Source organism: Ursus maritimus, unplaced genomic scaffold (assembly GCF_017311325.1).
Source record: "Ursus maritimus isolate PB19 unplaced genomic scaffold, ASM1731132v1 scaffold_18, whole genome shotgun sequence".
NCBI classification, from domain to species: Eukaryota; Metazoa; Chordata; class Mammalia; order Carnivora; family Ursidae; genus Ursus; species Ursus maritimus.
The window spans coordinates 50,023,787-50,046,595 of NW_024424230.1; the positions used below are offsets into that span (position 1 = coordinate 50,023,787).

At 36.0% G+C, this 22,809-nt stretch overlaps 1 long non-coding RNA gene across 1 annotated transcript; it reads right to left on the minus strand.

Annotated features, from left to right (window-relative positions):
• Positions 1-7,636: 7,636 nt before the first annotated feature.
• On the minus strand, positions 7,637-11,796 carry LOC121103227. Its single transcript, XR_005835363.1, has 3 exons — positions 11,732-11,796; positions 7,974-8,046; positions 7,637-7,761 (listed from the first exon to the last, which is right to left on the minus strand). It is a non-coding gene; the product is annotated as an uncharacterized LOC121103227 (long non-coding RNA).
• Between the last annotated feature and the right edge of the window lie 11,013 nt (positions 11,797-22,809).

Consider the following 22,809-nt stretch of genomic DNA (forward strand, 5'->3'; position numbering starts at 1 on the left):
ATAATGATTTATTTCCTGGCAAATAACAAGCCTGCTGTATCATCCTGGACTACTTTTAAGTGGATGTGGGTTTGCAGCTCCAAAGGATAAAATTAAAACATGCACATTCTCTCACACCAGCATTATTTATCAAACTGACAGTGTGGCCATTTTTCTTACAGCTTAAAATGGCACATCGATGATAATTACTTTAATCTATTTTTTAGTACACCATAAGATGCTTGAATTGATGATGTAATTTTGAAGTCAATTTGTATTTATAGTCATAAGTCTCCCATGGTGTAAGGATTGGTCATTCATAAAAAGCCAAATAGAATATCTATTCATAGACAATGCCAATGAGGAGAAGGTACTCAATTTAGAAAGTATAAGTGGAATAGGAAATAGAACTTGTTAATTTCATCTCAAACCTTTCATGTTATTTCTTAGATTAACCTTCATGTAAATGAAGTCTTGATTAACCCAGAAGAGAAGGTCCCTGACTTATTAACTCTATCTGAGTATAAGAAACCTCATTCATTTACCATTCATTCCACAGATATTTATTTTGTATGTTCTATGGGCCAACATTATGGAAGTTTCCAGAAAGGGACATAAATATAAAGAACCCATTGGTATATATTCCATTTGAACAAGGATCTTGGCTGGTTTCTTCATTGCTTTATGCCAGTGACAGAAAGGTAGGCACTCCATAATTAGTTATTGAGTGAGTAAGCATGACATGGTCTCTGAATTCAATAAATTTATAGTCTGATAAGAAAAGTTGCCTCAACTGAGTTTTTAATGTGTGAAGGGGCCTGTTTTTCCATATTGTCACTCAGAATGTGACACAAGACTCCTGTCTGATCTTAGATCAGTAAACTTATCTTCAAATTCTCTCATTCTCTCCAGCTGCACCCAAGGTGGGCTGATAGCCTGATATCTAGGAGGAATAATGAAGAGGTTAAAAAAAGAAAAAAAAAAAAAGAATGGACTTGCATCTGTACAGGAAAAAAGGAACAAATCCCTTTGATAATCCAGACACTGCATTATTTCCATTTTATAGATAAGAACATTGAGTCTTGAAGAGGATAAGCAACTTGTGCAGATTTACACAGTTCATTACTGGCAGATTCAGTGCTCAAATCTATGTCCAACTTCCCCCAAATTCTTTTCCCTAACTACTACATGACCAGTGTTAATCCTAATTTTTAATAGATAAGAAACCTAAATTTAGAGAGATTAACTGATTCATGCACAACCACACTACCAGCATACTGCAGATCCAGGAGTGGAAGCCAGGTTTTCTCTCCTGCAAGGGTATTTTGACACTGCCTATCCATTTTGCACGCCTTCAATTGCCCATCCATTCAAAGAATATGGTCAGCTTGGAATTGTGTCATGGAATCAATGGAGTTAATATTTCCAAGTTAGAGAAAGGATTTCATTATTTAACATTACCATGAAATAGAAATTCTATTTCCACAGAAATCATTCACATTTACTGACAATTTTATCCTACCAGTTTTAAAACAGATTTGAGAACTATGCTTTAATAATAATACAACAACAATAGTCATTATATAATATAATCTCAAACAATGCCATATGAACATTTGAAGGTTAATGAATATTTCTATTACCATCACAATGGAAAAAACAATGTCTTCAATGTAGAGAATGCCCTAACTAGTACTCTGCTATTATGAAAGAGCAGGCACACCTCCCAAGGTGCCCACCAGTTTTCTGGAAATGTTTCTCTCCACAGCTGAGTCTGGCCCCTGGAGCTGCCTGAAAGGACCTATTGTAGATTCTCGGTATGAAAATAATTAATGTAAGGAGAGTAAACAGGACGAGCGAGATTTCCCTTGATAGAAACAAACATTCCCATTTGACTCATAATAACGAGGCAGTAGTGACAGTCTAACTCTATTGAAAGAATATTTTTTATATTTGCAGCCCATAAGCACCTGCTGCTTATTTTCCCACCCCATTGAAAATTTACTATGTATTTAAAAATAAAATAAAATAAAAACCAGAAATCTCCACAGCAACAACTACGGTATCAAAACAACATTACAGCATCAAGTTTGGGAATTTGCAGGGTGAAATCTTTGGTTTTCTAGGGTCATAATGTCATGTGAAAATATTATCCACAGACTTTGTGCAGTCAATATTATATAAGTTGATATAATATTATTTGATCGAGAATATTGTTCGGTCAATATAATGCTCTTTAGTTTCATGGCTGAAAACTATATGTTAAATCTGTTTTTGATGAGCCATGAATAAATGTGTATTCAAAGAATATTTTAACTCAATTTTATTATATATAAAAAGAAAAACTAAAAGCAGCTAAGTGTGCAGTTCCACAAATTAGATTGAGCAACTTATATCGAGGCTATGATCCTATACTTAATGTTTACATCTCACACTTGCAATGTTATAATGTCCTCCTTGGGGGTATTTTTGCTCTAACTAAATAAAAATCTCTAACACTGCCGAATTGATTTTCAAGAATATCAGCCAACCCACTAGTGTTTTGCCTTCACCCTCTCACAGTGTATCAGAGTGGTTCCTAAGGCATTGGGTCAAAGAATGCCTCTCCCAGAGACTTCAGAAAAGACTTTCAATTCCAGTGACAATCACTCCACGTACCCTGAAAAATAAAAATAACTTAAAACCCTTGATAATATATTGAAAACATCTTTTTCAATGATTTCCTGAGAACAAGAAAGTAAAGAATGTTCAGAAGCTGAAAACAGAGAAAAGGAAGACAGCTGGGAAATAAAAAAAGGCCTGAAGCCAGCCTTTCCTCAGGAAGCATCTGCTTAACCACGATAATTTCAGCTTCTGTTTTGACAGCAGTGCAGACCATGGGAAACAGGTAATGAAATCAAGGACTCTCCAAAGTGAAGGGTCTAATAGAAGATCTCTGCTTAAAATAGAGATTTTGGAGGTGAAAGAGATCAAATAAACTGAAGGGTCAGAAAGCCTGCTTCTCTAAGGCTCCCTGATAACTTGTAAGCACAGTTTTGCTCTCAAAAATCTGAGGCTTTTCAGCCTAGGTTTATACTATCTATGCAGTCAACACAGATTTGCAAGTGGACTCAAACTGCCAATGATATCAGGCAACTAGTGGAAGTCAATGGAAATGCTCTCTAGAGGAATGCAAGCATACCCAGGCTTCAACAAATTATCTATCACAGCCCAAGTTCTAAGGAATATGAACTCACAAAGAAAAATCATGAAATATGTGAACAAATAAGGTGAAATTCATGAGAGCCAGCAAAAACAAGATACTAGCAAATATTTCAGATGTTGGAATTTAACCAAAAGAGCATGTAAAAATGAGTATTTTTCATATATTTCAATAAGGTACTTATTAAAATTATTACCAAGGGACAGAGTATAAAAATTAAGCAGTAAGGTTTAAAATAAGTTAAATACAATTTTTTAAAATGAAAAATAAAATATAAAACTTAGTTGACAGGTTGAAGTAAACATTAGATACAGCTGAAGAAAAATTTATTGAACCAAAAGCTAGAGGCTAAGAAGTTATCCTGAAAGCAGCCCAAAGGTACAAAAATATGAAAAATGTAAGAAGGGTTAGGATGGAGTGGGTGGGTCTAAGATATGTCTAATCAGAGAACCAAAAAGATATGGTAGAAAAAAAATCAGAATAAGGCAGTAATCCAAGGAATAAAAACAAATAATATTCCTAAATTATGGAAAGAAACAAAACCTTAGATCCCAGAAATTCATTGATTGCCTTAAACAACAGATATATAAACAAGTATATTTATATAATTAATTATCTGACATTTTTAATGAAACTGCAGAGCACTAAATGGGAATGTGATGTCTACAGAAGCCTGAGACAAAGGAATGGCTTGAACTGACAGCTACAATAGAATACAGAAGCAGTGGAAGATTCTCTAATGTACCTAGGAAAAAATAAATGTCAACCTATAACTCTATATAAGCAAAGCTGTTTCAAGTATAATAATGAAATTTTGTTTTTTTTTCATCTAAGAGAAAAGTGAAAGTTTATCACAAGTCTCACTAAAGAAAACTCTAAAAGTTCTCCTCATTTAAAAAGAAATAGGGAATAGTTGGCAGTGATTTTGGTAAATCTATAAAACATTGTTTTAAAAAATAATAATAATGTCTAGTGTATGACATTGAAAGACAGATTTAAAAAAACCATTAGACACAGGTAGATTATAATTTATCTGGGGAGCTATTATCAGAGTTAAAGCATTTTTTAATCCCAATATATTTTAAAATACATAAAGATATTTATCAACTTCAGACATTGTGCATATGAAACTATCTAGGATGGGGTGCCTGGGTGGCTCAGTCGTTAAGCGTCTGCCTTCGGCTCAGGGCGTGATCCCAGCGTTCTGGGATCGAGCCCCACATCAGGCTCCTCTGCTGGGAGTCTGCTTCTTCCTCTCCCACTCCCCCTGCCTGTGTTCCCTCTCTCGCTGGCTGTCTCTATCTCTGTTGGATAAATAAATAAATAAATAAATCTTAAAAAAAAAAAGAAACTATCTAGGACAATCATTACAAAATACACATATGGAGTATAAGTTCCAAAATAGTGAAGTGGAAAAATGGAGAACTAATAAGAAAAATAAACCAATAAAATGAAACAAACAGACCCAAAGCAAATAAAACAATTCAAATGAAGACAAGAAGGAAGTAAAAGATGAAACTAAAAAGGTCAAAGAATAGAAAGTAAAAACTAAGATGTAGAAATAAGTCTGTCAGTAATTATAAAAGACAGAGACTTGGGGGGCCTGGGTGGTGCAGTAGGTTAAGCATTGGACTCGGTTTCAGCTCAGGTCATGATCTCAGGGTTGGGAGATGAAGCCCCACATAGGCTCCACACTCAGCATGGAGTCTGCTTAAGACTCTCTCCCTCTCCCTCTGCGCTACCCCATTATCTCTCTTTCTCTCTAAAATAAATAAATCTTTAAAAAATAAACAAAACAGACTTTTCTGTTAAAAAACAAAGATATCTCACCAAGTTTTTAAAAAATATAGCTACCAAGTCATTTACAAATGACCTGTTAGATACATATAGACACAAAAAGTTTGTTTGTAAGAGGATGGAAAAAGTATGTTTGTGTTCAAACCAAAAGAAAACTGGTATCATATTTTAAATACTGTTTAAAATAGATTTTCAGACAAAGTATTACTAAAACTAAGAAAAATAACTGCTTAAGTTTCAATTCATTAGAAAGATAAAACAATTCTAAATCATTACACATTTAATAACAAACCCTCAAATTGCATCATCCAAAATTAACAGCTCTGCATGGAGAGAAGAATTCCAACATTATAATGGAAAATGGTTAGATATGTCTGGATTTAATAGATTAAGTTGACAGAAATAATCGGCAAAATCTGTAACATTTGAACACTATTATTAACAAGCTTATTCCAAAGAGCATATAGAACATTACATCCAACAATTAGAGATGACAATTTTTTTGCAGCACACATCAAGTGTTTATTAAAATTTACTAAATGCCATGGGGCACCTGGGGGCACAGTTGGTTAGGCGTCCAACTCTTGATTTTGGCTCAGGTCATGATCTCAGGGTTGCTTGGCATGGAGCCTGTCTCTCTCTCCCTCTGACCCTCTCAAACCTACCCCTGAAAAAAAAACCTTTAAAAAAATTTACTAAATGCCAGGCCAGAAAGCAATTGCTAACAAATTAATGATAGGCACCATTACAAAGCAATTACGTTAGAAATCAATAAAAAATTATTAAAAAACTAGAGATTTTTCTTACATACGAATTTTCAAAACATATCTTTATAAATTAATGAGCCAAAAACATATAACTACCAGCAAATTGACTATAGCAATGTTATAAAAAATATCAAATAGAGCACAAATAAGGTTATCTAGAAATGCAGAGTTGGTTTATCATGAGAAAATCAACTAATGAATATCACCACCTGATTAAAAAGTCAATTAGAATCTCAATAGGTACAAGAAATGCATCCTATAAAATTCAATATCAATTCACGGTATTTAAAAAAATCTTAAATTAAGAATAGAAGGAAACTTCCTTAGAATAACAAACCCTCAGCAAACATTATCTTTAACATATGACATTGAAGGCATTTTCTTTATAATGCAGAACCAGCTAAGGATGCGTACCAACACCATTTATTTCCACTAGTGAACTGGAGATTCTCCGCCATGCAGTAGAACAAGGGAAGAAATAAAAGGTATAAGGTTTGGAAAGGAAGAAGCCAGGCTGGGATTTTGGCAGAAAGTCAGAATGTCTACCGTCCAAAAGACCATCCACTAGGATCTATAGATTATCATTACAATGATCATGCACACATTTTTATTTTTATGACAGATTTGGCATTATAAAGACTGGTACAAGATGCAAAAAACAAAAAAACAGAACAACACAAAATAAAAACCCTGGTCATTTAAACAAAACAATGAAAGCAGAGGAGGCATTGGGGGGCATTAGGTTCATCTCTTTAAATAGTATAATGGTCCCCATGTAAATATACTCCTCCACAAATGCTCCAAATAACTATTTTCGTGGACTTTCACCTTTGTATAGTTCCCAGTTATCCCCTCCGAAAATTCCTATAAATATCAGAATATTGGTGATATTCTGCTCAATCCTCCTACTATCCTTTCAGTCATTCGGTCAAACCTTTGTGACAGATGACATGCCTGCTCCTAGGAAAGCGTCAAGAATAAGATGAAGCTTCTGCCTATACAAGGGTCACATTCTAGTGGAACGGTAACATAAATAGAGCAGTAAAATGATAAAGATGTTCCTGAATATCCCAAGGTTGTTGTTCTAGATGCATTAGTGACAAGAAATGACAAGAGACATATCACAAATGCTATGAACACATGCACACATGAACCAATTCCCAATGCCTCCAGAATCCCAAGCATTCAGGAACTCTAAACCATTCATGAAAATGTTGCCTAACATACCTTACTCTAAATTGTGCATTCTAATAAATATGCAATTAAAATTTTGTCCTAGAATCACTTTAATATAATATTTTTTTAAAAAATCCAATTGTTGGGGCGCCTGGGTGGCACAGCGGTTAAGAGCCTGCCTTCGGCTCAGGGCGTGATCCCGGCGTTCCGGGATCGAGTCCCACATCAGGCTCCTCCGCTATGAGCCTGCTTCTTCCTCTCCCACTCCCCCTGCTTGTGTTCCCTCTCTCGCTGGCTGTCTCTCTCTCTGTCAAATAAATAAATAAAATCTTTAAAAAAAAAAATCCAATTGTTTTTAAGAAATAACAGAGGGAGAATGTATCTTCTAACCTGTCATTCAACTAAGACTGCCTGTGAGATCAGGCTACTATGAACATGACTTTCCTTTGAATAGAATGAGAAGTGGATGATATCTGACCAGAACAAGGCGTGTAAAATGGTTCACTGAGTAAATCTTCAGTCTTGGGCTGCTGGTGACTGTGAACTCTGTGGAATTTTCCAGAAGCTTCCCTAACATGATAGGCAGGTTATCATTATGCAGAATCATAGTTCTGCGCTTTTTCTGGCCTATGGAACCTGTGCAGTAAACATGGTCAAAAACTATCTCAGCTTCACTGACTGAAGCTTTTGTACCTACCTCTTAGACAGCAGCTCAGGTAAATTCACCTCGGGGAGACATAGTGATATCCTTATCTTGCAACAGTGTAGACAGAACCGCCCCAATTACATTCTCTTAAGCATCCTGGCATCAGGGATAGATTTCAGTACGTCCTAACTGTCCTATGCAAAAGAAGAAGAAGGAGAAGAAGAAGAAGAGGAGGAGGAGGAGGAGGAGGAGGAGGAGGAGGAGGAGGAGGAGGGGAAGGGAGAGGAGGAGGAGGGGAAGGGGGAAGAAAAAAGGGGGAGGGGAGGGGAAGAAGAAGAAAGGGCAGGGGGAGAAGGAGGGGAAGGGGAAGAAGAAGGTAGAAATGGGCATCTTCAAGGTCACCTACCTGGTAAATAGTCAGTGCAAGAATAGGAATATTTAGCCATATTGCCTTCATCCTCTACCTGAAGAAATCAAGACTGGGGGAGGTGGAGGGAAAAGAAGGTGGAAAAGAATAGTCAGACTACAATGAAATGAAAAGTACTATAGGCTAATGGTTGAGAACTTTGCCACAGAAGCCACAGTGCCTGAGTTACTTTTTAAAATATCTAATATTTTCAAGAATATTACTGTACCTCTCTCAAAATAAATTATAATTTTTCAAAAAATGTTCTGAGTTTGACATAACACAAGTAGTTGAAGTATGAAATGTTCTGTTAACTATTTTAACCACATGCTTTATCCAGAGAACAGATGGACTTTCCAAGACCAACTTGAAGGTGAATAAATAGACTCACTATTTTAGCATGAGGCAATTAAGTCCTGGACACAGAAAGGTTTTATGTTTCCTTTTTGTTTGTTTGTTTTAAGGATTTTTTTTCATATTATCCATGGAGTAATCTCTGTAATAAAATAATGAATTGTTGTCTCAGCTTGAAGCCAAAGCATAATTCAGAAATATTTAGGATGAGCTTCTTTCTAACTCTGTGCTGTACAATACAGTAACCAGTAGGTTACTTAAATGTGGCTACTTAAATTTAAATCAATTAAAATTAAATTTAAAATTCAGTTTCTAAACACACTAACCACAAATCAGGTGCTCAATAGCCACATATGGCCAGTGGACATAGAACATTTATATCACCACAGAACTTTCTATCAAATGGCACTGTATATTATAAACTGGAGTATCTGGTATCACTTCTCATCTAATTTTATTTGACTAGTATAGACCATTATAAATCACTGGTGAAATTAATCTTCAATTTGGAGTCTAATGTAATAATTAAGAAACCTTATTTTACAATTATTTGTGTTCATTATTCCCAGGCAAATTTTATTGACTATTGCATCTGTATTTTTCAAGTTCTAATATCGTGAAATTACATAATACCATATGTTTTAAGGACAGTTGGTAATTTGAAACACACTTAAGAGATTTCCCAAGCCATCATTTCTTAGTATAACCACATATTAACTATGCAAATGACACTGTCCAGACTCCCCAAGTAAAGTCTACACAGTAAAAATGACATTGAGTCAAACTAATATTCAAGAAATTAATGCTGTAAAAGCAGCTACTCTGAACTGGTAAAATTGTAAAACCAATTTCATAGTCTAGATTTTTCTGAATATTTTTTTCTGATATCTATAAATTTACTACTTTAACATATAATTCTTTCCTTGACTTCAGCTCATTGTACCTGAATAACTTGCTCTCTCAATGTATTATTTCATGACAAATATCATCATCAATCACTGCTCCACCTTCTCCTGGCTGCAAATCAAGCAAGGGCAGGTCACATGCACCTCCCTAGTCTGGACCTCTGGGGGGACTCACTGGGTTAGCTTTAACAGCTTCCAAGGACCCCAACTTGTTCCCAGGATCTGTGTTAATACCATTTAAATCTTCTAATCTCGTTGTGACCTCCTTAGAGGTGGGCAGGTGGTCACATGGGTTACAATGAGCCCTACATAAGTGGCCACTAAAAAAGAATATCAAAGAAATAAAAATATCTCCTATAAAAAGAATAGCAAGGAGGGAAGATGGCCATTTCCAGAGTTGAGATATCCTAAGGGTTGTTGTGGGGTAGTAAAGGGAGAGCTGGATGAAATTTAAGGATCAGAATTAGGATTTGAGAGAAGCTGTTTAGAGATAGTCTAGCTCAATTTCCTAGTTTAAGAGACAAACTGTAACTCATAGAAGTCAACAGTGTGACAGTACAGTACAGTGATTAATACAATAATTTTAAAGTCCCAGGATTAAATGTTGGCTCCTTTGCTTAGTAGATAAATAAAGTGGAGCAAGTATTGAATCTCTCTGATCTCAGTTTCTTCATTTACATAACAGTAACTACCCCATAAATCACCCAAGAATTAAATGAGATAATATGTTTCAAGTGTTAGAGCAGAGACTGACAAACCTAAGTTTTCAACTCATGGGAGCAACAATGATGATGGTCATGATAACATGGTCATCTCAAGCCTACCTACAAGGTAAATGGAGGAAATACAACTTGAGCCCAAGTGTGTGACTCCCAGGCTGATGATTCTATCCATGAATCACCTGCCTGCACTAGTTCAACAATAGATCCAACGTGCTGTTAGTTTACTCTTTATATTAGTTGACATGAATCTCATCAAAGACTCCAGAAAGGAACTTCCCTAAGATTGTCAGATGGTACACAGGATAAAGTCACCAAATTCCATAATTTTACTTGCTCTGGATCTACTATGTACTAATTTATCTACAGCTAGTTTTCAAGATGAGGTTTATCAAGAATGTGGTTCTTTATTCTGGATGAACTCAAAGTCTCCAAAAGCCGCTTGGCTTGTGTTAGAGGCACACATCTTGTTTTTCTGTTAGAAGCTATTATTTCCCTGTTTTACTTTGTTTTGAGTTATGTTGCACTGTGTCCATATGTTGTTCCCTCTGCCCTCTCAGGGTCATCCTATCCCAGCTCACCAGACAGTAGCTGTTTTTGTCTCCTGCAGGTATCCATTCTTGGCCTGTACCCAAACTACTGCCACAGCAACCCAGTTCCATGTAGGAAACTGGTGATTTCCCAGATCTTCTTGTGTTAGTGTCCTTAAGGGGCTGGACTTCCTACCCCTATAGATCCCAAATTCAATAAAAAATAAACTTGGACAATTTACATCGAATATCCTGAATGACCAATGTGAAAAAAGCAAGAACACCTGGGGAAAGGTATCTTTTCCCCCACTTTTATCTTCCTTCCAGATTTAAAGTCATCAACCTAAAGTATCCTCTAATATGGAACTTGTGCCTTCATTCAAGGATATGTGGACATTTACACTTTTCTTGAATTTTTTCATATTTTCTTGGAAAAGCTTCTTGTAAAAATCTAACCATTTCTATATTCCCCATTCTTATTCAGGAATCTGGATTTACAATGTCACATGCAATATTGGAAAAGTATTTTACAAACTGATCATATGCCATATGCTTATGAATAGTAATTAGCAGCTCCCTCTTCCACTCCAAGAACATCTGTTTCAGTTTACTTCCAGCCTATTTGGAGACATAGCATCATTGTTACCTAGATCTGGATTCTCTCTTTCACCATTAACATATTTATTTAAAATCTACTATTTAAAATGTACAAAGTGCTGAGCCTTTATGAAGAGACAGCCCAGAAGAAAGTCAAGATGCCAATGTTAATTTTAAATTATTTTATTGGTTAGTCTACCGAATGTCAAATTGCTAGATTTCTAATGGCACATTGATTTGCAAAAAGCTGTTAGCTAGAAAAAAGAAACTTTCTCTTCAACATCTTGAAAAAACAGAAAAACAAAAAACACACTTTCTATTCAAGGGAGAGTGAACAAAGAGAAGGTAGAAATGTTTTTGCCAGTTTATCCTTCTACCCTTGATGTCCAAGGAAGAATGTTGATTTCCCTAGAAGTCAAGTGGCATGTCTTGTTATTACAGTTCTTGTGAAAGGAAGTATATCATTTCAGAATAATGGTAATAATTCTTAATCCTGGTAATGTTAAAACAAACACATTTTTGTGCTTTTCAGATTATAAAGGCCTCCACAAACCTAAGAGATATACATAGACTCTGAGCAGAAAAGGAAAAATGTGCAGAATTCAAGAAATTTTATTTCACAAGTTAGAAACTGGATAGAAATTGTCACTTACCAAAAACAAATTTTGCTTCAAGAAAGACAGCGATGCATTGGCTCATGCTTATACTTAGCACATCTGTGGGCGAGAAAGAGACTTGTTTATACTAATGAAAATGTTTCAACAAGCTCTCTTCATCTTTGTAATGTCTATACATCTGAGAGCATTACTCATGCACTATTAATTATTCAAAATGTTCTGTATTTAGCCATGTGTCTATTATCTATGACATTTTTATAAATCACTAAAGTAATTATATGTCTATATAAAATTCCTTACTGCTATTTGCCACTCCTGTGAAAACCCAGTCAACTAATATTAGAATTAGTTTCCTAAAAGATTCATGGAAAGCCTTGGAATGAATAATACTTTGAAACAAAAAGAAAACTCATTTGTGAAGCCTTTCACTTATTACATTATTTTTAATGAAGACCTTGGCATAATTTTTCACTAGTTGAAAAGATTGTTTTCCACCATAAATCATGACTAAAGTGCTTTCCTATATAATGTTTATTATGCAGTAGTTTCACTAACAAATCTATACAAAACATACACAGAACACATAGTGAAAGATGCAAATAGTACCAGCAAGAGCATTTCATAACGGTACATGTCTATCCCATCACCAGCAGCTTCAATGTCAATATCTATTCTACCTACATTGTCTTACAATTTTCACCCTTCTTCACATCATATGATTTGTTGTGGCTATCCACGTGAGAAGGGAAAAATTAATCAAGGAATTTTCCCATTTTTTATTACAGAGAGAGAGAAAAAATATTACTGAAATAATCTTTCCTGACTTAGAGCCAACGCTTTCCTAAACCGTTGAATTCAGTATTTGTAAAGGCAGCTAGGTTGTAATCTACTGAAACTCCTTCTTAGCAAGCAACAGGATAAAGTAAAGTCATTGCCTATAACTGAGCTAGTTTCCCTTATAAAGTTTTTAATTTAATCCATGACCAAAAAAATCCAATAGGTTAACTTCAAGTAAGCCAACTACTTTGATTTCTCATTTGTCTCTAAATATATCAACCATGTTAAAAAATAGGAACGAGGAAGCAACTAGAAATTCAACCCAACATACAAACTATACATGAATCAGTGTCTTTAAACTTTAAGACGAGAAAGGATCACATAATGTAATAGTTTTCCAGTTGGTTCATAGAGCCCTAGGGATTCTAGAGAAGTGTCTTTAGGGCTATCTTCACCATCTGCAGTTGTAAGTGGGACCCTTCCACCAGGTTCAGTCACAGTCACTGAGCTCTAATCTGTTTTACATATTAGGCTTCAGTTCATTCTTGAAAGAAAGGGGTTTTACAGATGTTTCACTTTGGACCCATATCCTTCATCAATTTAGACTGAGACTAAGGTCAGGGAAAAGACAAAAGGCAGGATCCAAGGTTTTGTTTTAGCTCTTCAGCTCGTGGGTATTAAAATGTACACTTTAGAGGTCTTCTCAGGGAAGTACCATCCTTTAGAGAAGACCACTGGCATATCTGCTAAACATTTTCACCACTTTCTTGAAAACACCACTGTGTGTAAGAGAGCTATGATTTATGCAGTGTCAATTCATATGCCAGAGTGGAAGGCATTTTTACATTAACAATAAACTTCCATGGTAGATATTATTATCCTGGGATTGACAAAGGTTGAGTAACTTCCCCATATGCTCAGGAGCTTAGATTCAAGCCTAATCCGACTTTCAAGCCATGTTCACAATAGAACACTTTTTTCCATAAAAAGTGTTTTTAAAGCAATGGAATTTTAATGAAATTTTAATCTCCACTAAGGGGGCAAAAATTGGTTTGGGGAGGTAAAAAACAAACAAACAAACAAGCAAACAACTTAGCTATCACAGTGGTTTATGGCTCTGCAAAGGGTCACAGCACGTCAACAGATATACAGTGTATCTGTGGTTTTAAAATTTCATGGAGAGTGGAGGTTCCTTGGCTGGGGGTGGAGCGTGATAATAAAAATAAGTTGAGGTCCATTTATATAAAGACACTACATTAACTATTTTCCTTTTAACTCATTTGGATTTTATTCTCTAATATCAATTATTTATTCCTTTTATAAATATTTATTTAACTGCCAGGGATGTAATGATAAACTAAAGGAATATAATCTCTACCTTCATAAGTTATATCCTAGTGCCTAACCATCTTGCTCTTATGTAAGTTTTGTTATTTAATTATATGACCCCTCTACTACTTTTATTTCATGTTTAATCTCATAAATCATAATAATTTTTCTTATCCTCTTTATCTTTTTCCAATTAGTCTATTGCCTATTGTTATTTTATTTGACTTTTCTTGTTACCACAGGAACAAATGAAATTAATAGATTATGCAGACTTAAGTAACTGTTTACATTGGGAAATATTGAGTATCATACACATATCACCTACTTAAACTATGTTTTATTTAGGAATTGTACTGGCTTGGTCTTTTGAGATACAATTCATATAAACATATTAGGAAATGATTTTTCTTTTTGTATTTCAAATAAGATAAATGCAAGACAGAAAGACATTTCCTTACTGATCCACAGTCCTGCCTTGGGGAATCTCCTCCATCTTTTATTTTAAAAGTATCTCACTATTCTTCCCAGGGGTTTGCTCTAGGGTATGGGCAAAACTTTTCTACCATTTCCCTTTTAATCCACCAAAAAGCAATGCCAGCTCTGGAGCCCATATTAGACATAAGGAAGTCTAGAAGTATTATAGATTAAATCTACATTATTGGGTGGAGGGGATAGTACATTTAATAAGAACTCTAAGATTTGTAAGACTCTTCTAATTGTTTCTGTCTCTAAATATCTTAAAATATCAGTCTCTTTGCAATTAATTAGTATCAAAATATGTTCTAGCCAAGACAAGGATAAAAAGGTCAGCAGACTCAAGACTGGCAAACCTTAAAATATTTTTATGCTATCAATTGATCTGTTTGTGAGGTGTATATATATCCTTTTAATTTGCTTTCATAAAGGAGAATATGTAGTGTTCGGCCATCCTTTGTGCAGATAAACTGTACCTAATCAGGCCAGGATTTTCCCTGCATTTGTTCCTACAAAGATCCTCCACTGACTCACAAAATAATTTCCTGGTATTTAAACAATCCAGTGGTGCCACAGGCCAAAGTTCTCTTGAATAGTAACAGCAAGTCCACTTCTTGCATCAACTTAGTTGAATTATTGGAATGATGCTCTCTTATACCTCATACCAGTCAGTCTACCCATAATGTTTAATTCAGTCACTTCTTCCAACAAAGCATTATGGAATGACTACCTAGTAGCCCACGTAAACAACCCCCTATACCACACGATACAGGCGATGACTTTCTTAAAAAATTTAACTTCCACAATTAATTCTACACGAATCTTCCAAAATCTCTCTATAAGAATTCTTAGGAGACACAACAGGTGGTCTTAATAGGGCAAATGAAATCTATTTTCTGAGACTATTTCCAAAACAATGCTCCTTTTAATATAAAAACATGATTTTAGGAGCTCTCTGTTTAGATTGCAGGTCTTTCTGTCTCTTATAATAAACCTGAGAGTTGAGCTTGAGCGGGCTCATCTCAAGAATGAGTTTTAGACTGGAAGTAACTCTTCTTCTGTTGAATGGAAGAATCCTTATCAGTCCACGTTGGTCTATCTAATATTTTAAAGCAGGATCAGGAAAAAAAAAAAAAGGAGGAAGAGAAAGAGGAGAAGAAGAAGGAAAGAGATAGGAGGAGAAGAAGGAGGAGGAGGAGAAGAGAAGGAAGAGGAAGGGGAGGAGAAAGGGGAAGAGGTAGAAGGAGGAGGAAGGAAAAGAAGAAGGATAGGAGGAAGGAGGATGAGGAGAAAAGAAAAAAAAGAACAAAGAAAAAAACGGCAAGAGGCTCATTCTCAGATTTTACAGACAGAAATCTCACAAAGGAATCTTCTAGTGGACTAAAAACAGCTAATCTCTGCTTCCCTTCTGTAAAGACTTGATTCTTTGTAGAGAAATCTAAATAGCACCAAGGAGGATAGCTCACCAATAAACTGAATATAGGATTTGTGGGGTATGCAAATCCCTCTTCCAGAGACAGTCCCAGAGAGAATGCCTCTGCTCTATTTTGACCATCTTCCACCCTCTTACAGTCTGAATGCCTTGCAATTTTAATTCTGATGACCCCAGTGCCTGGTGTGGCAATGATTTTGTCACAGCTTTAGCCAGAGACAATGTGGTCAGGTAGAATTCTTTCCCCACAGACCAATCTTCTGGGGCTTGCTGTGCGAAACGAAGAAGAAAACACCTTGTTAAATTTATGTGCAGACATAAATAATGCTGAATAGAAGCCTATGAGACTTTAATTGATTTATAAATACCTGGAAAATTCCCATGAAACCTGGATCTGGTTTTGGATTTACAGTGAGACCCCAAATCACATGCTCTTAAATTCTCTAAGAATTCTTTTTATGTCTTACATTTTAAGATGCAAATGAAAGATTTGTGTTATTTTATTTCAATAGTCCTTAAACTGATCTTAATGCATATTTTCAATATACTCTTTCAAAAAAGAATACATAACATAATTTTCAGGATGAGAGAGGGATATATTTATTTCATTTTCATTTCAGAACCTTAAATGCACTTATCATTACAATAAAACTAAAACATATCAATAACATATACGATAATGCAAGGATAATTTTCAGAGCTAATGAATTCATTTCACACTTCATATACCACTAGCCACATAATTCAAAGTTTGAAAAAATAAAAATTAAGGTTTTTTTTTTCCCCCTCTAGGTGACATTGAGTTCATTTAGGGGAAAAATAATTAAATTCTTCACCCACATAGTCAGCAGCAATTTAGATAATTTCAGAGGAAGTCTAAAGATGAGAACACTTTATAGCTACTATCTTGAAGATCATAAACTTATTCCTAAAGCTGGAAAAATGGTAATAATTGGTCCGTAAGATATAAAAGGTATAGCTTACATTTGGTTGCCTCCCTACTTCCTCCTTCTTCATAGAATCAAAATTACCTGGAGCTCTTAAGCCCTCCACTTTTCCCAGAAATCCCATGTGCCTCAGGAGAAGCCTCCTCTCCTCCCAGCTCTGTGGTGTAGGCTTAATAGCTATTGATAATCCCAAATCTCTTGCCAATAATTTATTCAGGGATAGGCATGTGACTTTCATTGAACAAGTGGTACCTGAGGAGTGGTTTTCTGGGAACTGCTAGGAAAATTCCTTCTGACTCCTCAAAGAATTTTTCTAAAACAATCTCCCCTCCCTTTTTCTGAACACTGCTATGCATGGATATGAAGCCACAACGTCTACAGACATTTTACCAGCCTGAGGAAGAAGTCAATGTACAGAGGAAGGTTGAAACAAGAGATCCCTGGGAAACAGAAATGAAGCCAAGATTATAAGAACCCTGACCAAAACCCTATACCTAGATATTCTGTTAAGTGAGCTCAGACGTTTTTATTATTTAATTTGAATTGGGTTTTTATTACTTACAACAGAAAGAATGCTATCAGATACAAAAGTTTAGGGCAAGGCTCATTTTCTCATAACTACTGAAATATACACTATTAAAATCATTGTTTTTTGTTAAAATACTGACTTCAAGAGCCTATTTTTAAATGAAATATTTAGGCATATTACAGCATATCTCTTAGATTAAAATCTTAGTATGCTACCATTGGCACCTACTAGCAAAACTCACTCATCAGGTTAGTTATTTCCTAGAGACAGGGGTTATTTCATTAATTAAACACATATTTATTATGTACCTATCATGTGTCAATGGAGAGACAGTAATAAAACAGACAAAATCCCTACCGTCATGGAAATTATAAAGGGGGAAACATGATAAAGCAATACATCTATAAAATACATAGTATGCCAGACAGTGATAAGTGTTTAGAACTGAAATCACACAGACACAAAAAGAGTCTGAGGACAAAAGAGAAAATGTAATGTCAAAAAGAGAGTCAGGGAATGCCTCACTATTCGTTGACATTTGAGCAAAATCCTCAAGGAAGTTATGGAGCAAGAGGGTGGCTATGGTGATGGTAGAGAGAGAGCTATAGGCAAAGGAAAGAGTATACGAAATGCCCAGGAGATGGAAACCTTCCTGCATTTTCAAGCCCCAAGGAATGCTACAAGGTTAGGATGCATTAGAAGGGAAGGGTAATAGAGAGCAGAATGGAGAGTGGGGCCAGTCTGCACTTTCAGAGAGAGTCTGAGCAGGCTCAAGAGCGGTGGTACACAGCCGTTAGAAGGGATCTGGTTATAGGTATATTTTGAAGATACAGGCAACAGGATATGTTGATGGATCGGGTGTAGGGTCTGGGGAAAATAGAGATGGCTTACAGGTTTTTAGACTGAAGGAAAGAGCTGGCATTAAGCAAGAAGATTATGGCAGAACAAATTTCTTTGAGGGTTCAAGGAGTCAGAGTTTGGTTTTTGGACTTCCTAAACTTCAGCTGTCTATTAGAAACCCACGTAGAGATGTCAAGAAATCAGTTGATTCAAGGAGATAGGAGTCTACGGTTCAGGGGAGAGGTCCATGTTGGAGCAGTAGATTAGAAAGTGTTAGTGTATAGTTGGTACTTAAAACATGGAATCATCTAGAGAGCAGAGGTGGACTATAAAATCAAGAGATCCAAGAACTAAGCCCTAAGAAGATGTGACATAAAACAAGTATATCTATCTTGATGGGAGGGGCTCAGAAAAAGCTGTTGAAAAGAGAGGACCCCTATTTCCAATTAGCCTAAAGACTTCGAGAAACTGGAATAAAGGAGATGGGTATGTGAGATACCTACACGATTGTCTTTATGACTTTAATTCTCCCATCCACATAGCATATTAACATAGCTTGTAAAATTCCATGAGGGTTTGCTTTTGTGAGTGGATCCTTTAGCCACAATTAACAAGAAGCCCAGACTCAAATTGGAATAAATGGTAAGATGACTGTTTACTTCACGTAACAATAAACCTAACGCAGGCCCAGGGCAGGGCACAGAGCTCTCCTGGGCCTCCCTGTGATTCTCTTGCCATTGCTCTCTTCCCCACATTGACTTAGGCTTCAGGAAACTACCCAGATAGTCAAAGCAGCTCCTGAACTTACGGCCAGACCATATCCAAGAAGAGAAAAACAAATCACTTCTTAGAAGAGTATAAAGAACAGTTAGAAATGGATAGGAGCTAGGGCGCCTGGGTGGCTCAGTTTTTTAAGCGTCTGTCTTTGGGTCAGGTCATGATCCCGGGGTCCTGGGATCGAGTTTCACGTTGGGCTCCCTACTCAGCGGGAGGCCTGCCTCTCCCTCTCCCATTCCCCCTGCTTGCGTTCCCTCTCTCACTGTCTCTCTCTGTCAAATAAGTGAATAAAATATTTAAAAATTTAAAAAAAAGGGAAAAAATGTGAGGAGCTAGAGAGGTTTATTTCAGTGAATGGGTGACATAAAAGTTGACGGTATAATCAAGAAGGAAGTGATTCAAAAGAGATGTCTAGTGATGCCTTTGAGCTCATTAGACACAGAATACATTTTTCAAGTACTTTCTAATTACCTTTTTTTCTTTTATTGTTTGACTTAATACAACTAATCTTTCAAGGACATTACCAAATTCTTTCAAACCATTCTTAGTATCCCTCTTTGGACCTCCATGGTTTACTCAAATTTAAACCAATCGCTTTCTGGACCTACTGCATAGCTGTCATCATATGAGTGTGCTTTATTACTTCTCTGGGCATGTTTTCGGAATCCCGTAAGATTTTTCCTAGAAAGCTCTGACAAGACATCCCTTCTTACCTCATCAGCCCAAACTAGATCTTATGCCCATTCTTAGGTCAACCAATGGCAAGGAGGTAGGATAACCATCACTAAATTAATTAGGGTTACATATGGCCTGGAGATAGGGTGCCTTTCTCTAATGTTTGGGGAAATCAGCATTTAGTTGTCAGGAAGAAAGAGGGAATTTGGATGCCAGATAGGAAGCCAACAGTATCTGATGCAATGAGGATAAAAAAGCTCTACTGAAAGCAAAACAAGAGAAAAAAAAGACTAGTAAATTACAGAAAGAAGAAAATATAATTGCAAAAATTAAACAGCTATTCTATTCCTAAAGTTCTAACCTTGTGAAATATAATCTCATGAAATATGAAATATTTAGAAGATTGGATTTTTAAAATCACGTCTAGTACTAACATCTTAACATTTTGACAAAAAGGAAAAAATGTGAATTGCTATAAAACATCACTGCTTTACTTTAGAGAAATTTTAGTATGTAATAGTAACAATTTTAGGACATAAGCTGATTGATGTAATATTTTAGATATTACACTGCTGATTCTAGGTATATATAAAGCCAAGTTTCAATTGATGGCAATCTGATAGGTTTCAGAGTATAAATTACTTGGACTTACATCAGAAAACAGTGACCACCTGATTCTTAAAATGTAATTTAATGGAGCTACTACCAAAGTGAGAATATGGCAGGGCCAGATAAATGGTAAATTCGATAAATGTGGGTGATGTCAGTCCTACTTACAGTTTATCATGCATCTATTCTTCTCTAAGTGAGAAAACTCCAAATTGATGCTTATAAAAGCCATGTCATCCCTCCAAATCTTTGTTATTATCTCATCAACCATGTATCATAGGTCCTCTACATTCTGACCTTCACTTCACTTAATTTGCCTCTAATTGGGTCTCTGTCACATTAATTGCATTTGCGAAGGTTATTTTAAGAAGGCAGAAAAACACTGCCTGCTATACATGGGGCAGATTTGCCATTCGAATAGGAAAACTCCTCTCTCATTTAAAAAAAAAAAAATCAAGTTTCTAAAAAGAAATATAGAAATATACGCAACGATTTACTCTTTCTGTCCCTGGCTAAATGAGGACTAAATGTTATCCCCCATCCTTTACACTGCCAGACCACTGACCTAAATATATCACTGCTATTGATTTTCTGTTGGACAAGGTTAACAGCATGTTTTTCTTACGTGCTTTCAATTTCTATACGGTGTTTATTTGTTTTTTATTACTGTTGCTTTTGTTAATGAACAATCATTTAGTAAATATGATTATCATTATTTCTGTCAGCAGTCAGGTTTCTCTAGTAATGAGAGAAATATAACTGATTAGTAATGAATGTCTGATACTATCAGGTAGTATAGTAGAGTTTTTTCTCTCAGAGAAGATATCTCTTACTCATTTTAACTTAGATTTGGAACATTACTCTCTCCTCAATTCTTTAAAAATAATTACAAATTAATTATAAGGCTGCACCAAGAAGTAATCCAAATCCTTTAAGGGGAGAAAATGGATAAACTAATTGATACTTCATGAACTAGTCACCTGAAGCTTTTCTGTCAGATTTAAAATAGGCTTCTCAAGGTCAGAGTTGGTATAATTCATAAGAATTATTATATCATTTTTCTTTAGAAGTTTGAAATATAGAGTTAAAGCCAGTTTCTGAGAGAAGCTATTATCACCTGACAAAATAACTTATGGGAAAATGATGAGGAAAACATTAATTAAAGTTCCAAGATTATGCACCTCTAGCCATCTTTCCTGAACCTTCCTGATTGCAAAAGGATCATATATAACTGATTGTCTGATAATGAATGAGTCATCATTAGAACTCAAGATATTTCAATGTGGAGTGCCACTTTTGGCATCCTGTATTGAATGTGTTCTTTGACATAATGATTCAGTTTTTATTTATAAAGAAATACTTTAAGCCCAAATACACTGATGCACATAGTCCAAATTTTTTAGCTTAATGATAATTTAATCAAATTATAATTTTAAAATAGTGCACACTGCTAACAAGATCATAGTATGAAAATGGAAGTTGTACTGGAAGCATGTGGTACAGCAGCATACCTAGAGCAAGCACATCTAAATTTCTATCTGGTGTTTCTTTGTTTCTAAACCAAGTCTCAGTTCACTGTGATGACAGATTCCACCCTTGGCAATAAAGCAGTTGCCTAATGTGGATAAGAAAAGTTCTTGGGGCGCCTGGGTGGTTCAGTTGGTTAAGCGTCAGACTTTTGATTTCAGCTCAGGTCATGATCTCAGGGTCTTGGGATGGAGCCCTGCATCGGGCTCCATGCTGGGTGTGAAGCCTGCCCCTCCCCCACTGCTCACGTGTGCTCGCACACGCGCGCTCTCTCTCTAGGAAAGAAAAGCAAGAAAGAAAGAAAAAAGAAGGAAGGAAGGGAGGAAGGGAGGAAGGAAGGAAGGAAGGAAGGAAGGAAGGAAGGAAGGAAGGGAGGAAGGGAGAAAAGTTGTTCTTTCCTGAACAAAAGACTAACCAGTTTGTCATCCTGTTAACAAGATACGCACTATCCATCAGTTTTGTCTGTGGCTGGTGACTGCTGCACACCAAATTTGGCCCATCTTAGCTTAAGTAGGAGGCAATGCAACTCTTCTAGGCTTTATGAAGGAGGATGTGACCAGTTCAAACCCACCGCACTCCCCGTACACAAAAGTGAGGAGCCAGAGAGTTTTACTTCAAAGAATGTACCATACAGAAGCCAACAACATAATCAAGAGAGAAGTAATAGGAAAGAAAAAAACACGAAGTTGCCCTTGGACCAAAAGAGCAGTGAATGTTTTATAAATTTTTCCTAATTGCCTTTCCTTCTTTTTTATGTATCTGCCTTTACTAGATCCAGTCTCTCAGGATCATTACCAGTTTCTTTAAATTCCTTCTCATAGTTCCCTCCCTGCTGGTCCTCTATCCTCTTGCTCACTCTGAACCAATGGTCCTCAGGGCCAACTTCCCAGCCATCATCATGGGAATGTGCTTCATTACTCTCCTGAATGAGATCAAATGTTCCCCAGCAGACGTATGTTGTTTTTTCTTAGTTTGCTCCTCATTTTACTCTAGTCCATCTTTATGTAACTTCTAAATTAAGGCTTAGGAAGTATGGTAGGTAAGCTTTCTGAGCCTTTGACTATCTGAAAATGGCATCTCCTTATACACTTGATTAAAAGTTTGACAGGGGATAGAATTCTAGATTAAAATAATTTTCCTTCGAATTTTTGAATCTGGCCTCCTTGTTCTCTAGCACAATGTCTACCCATTGAGAAGT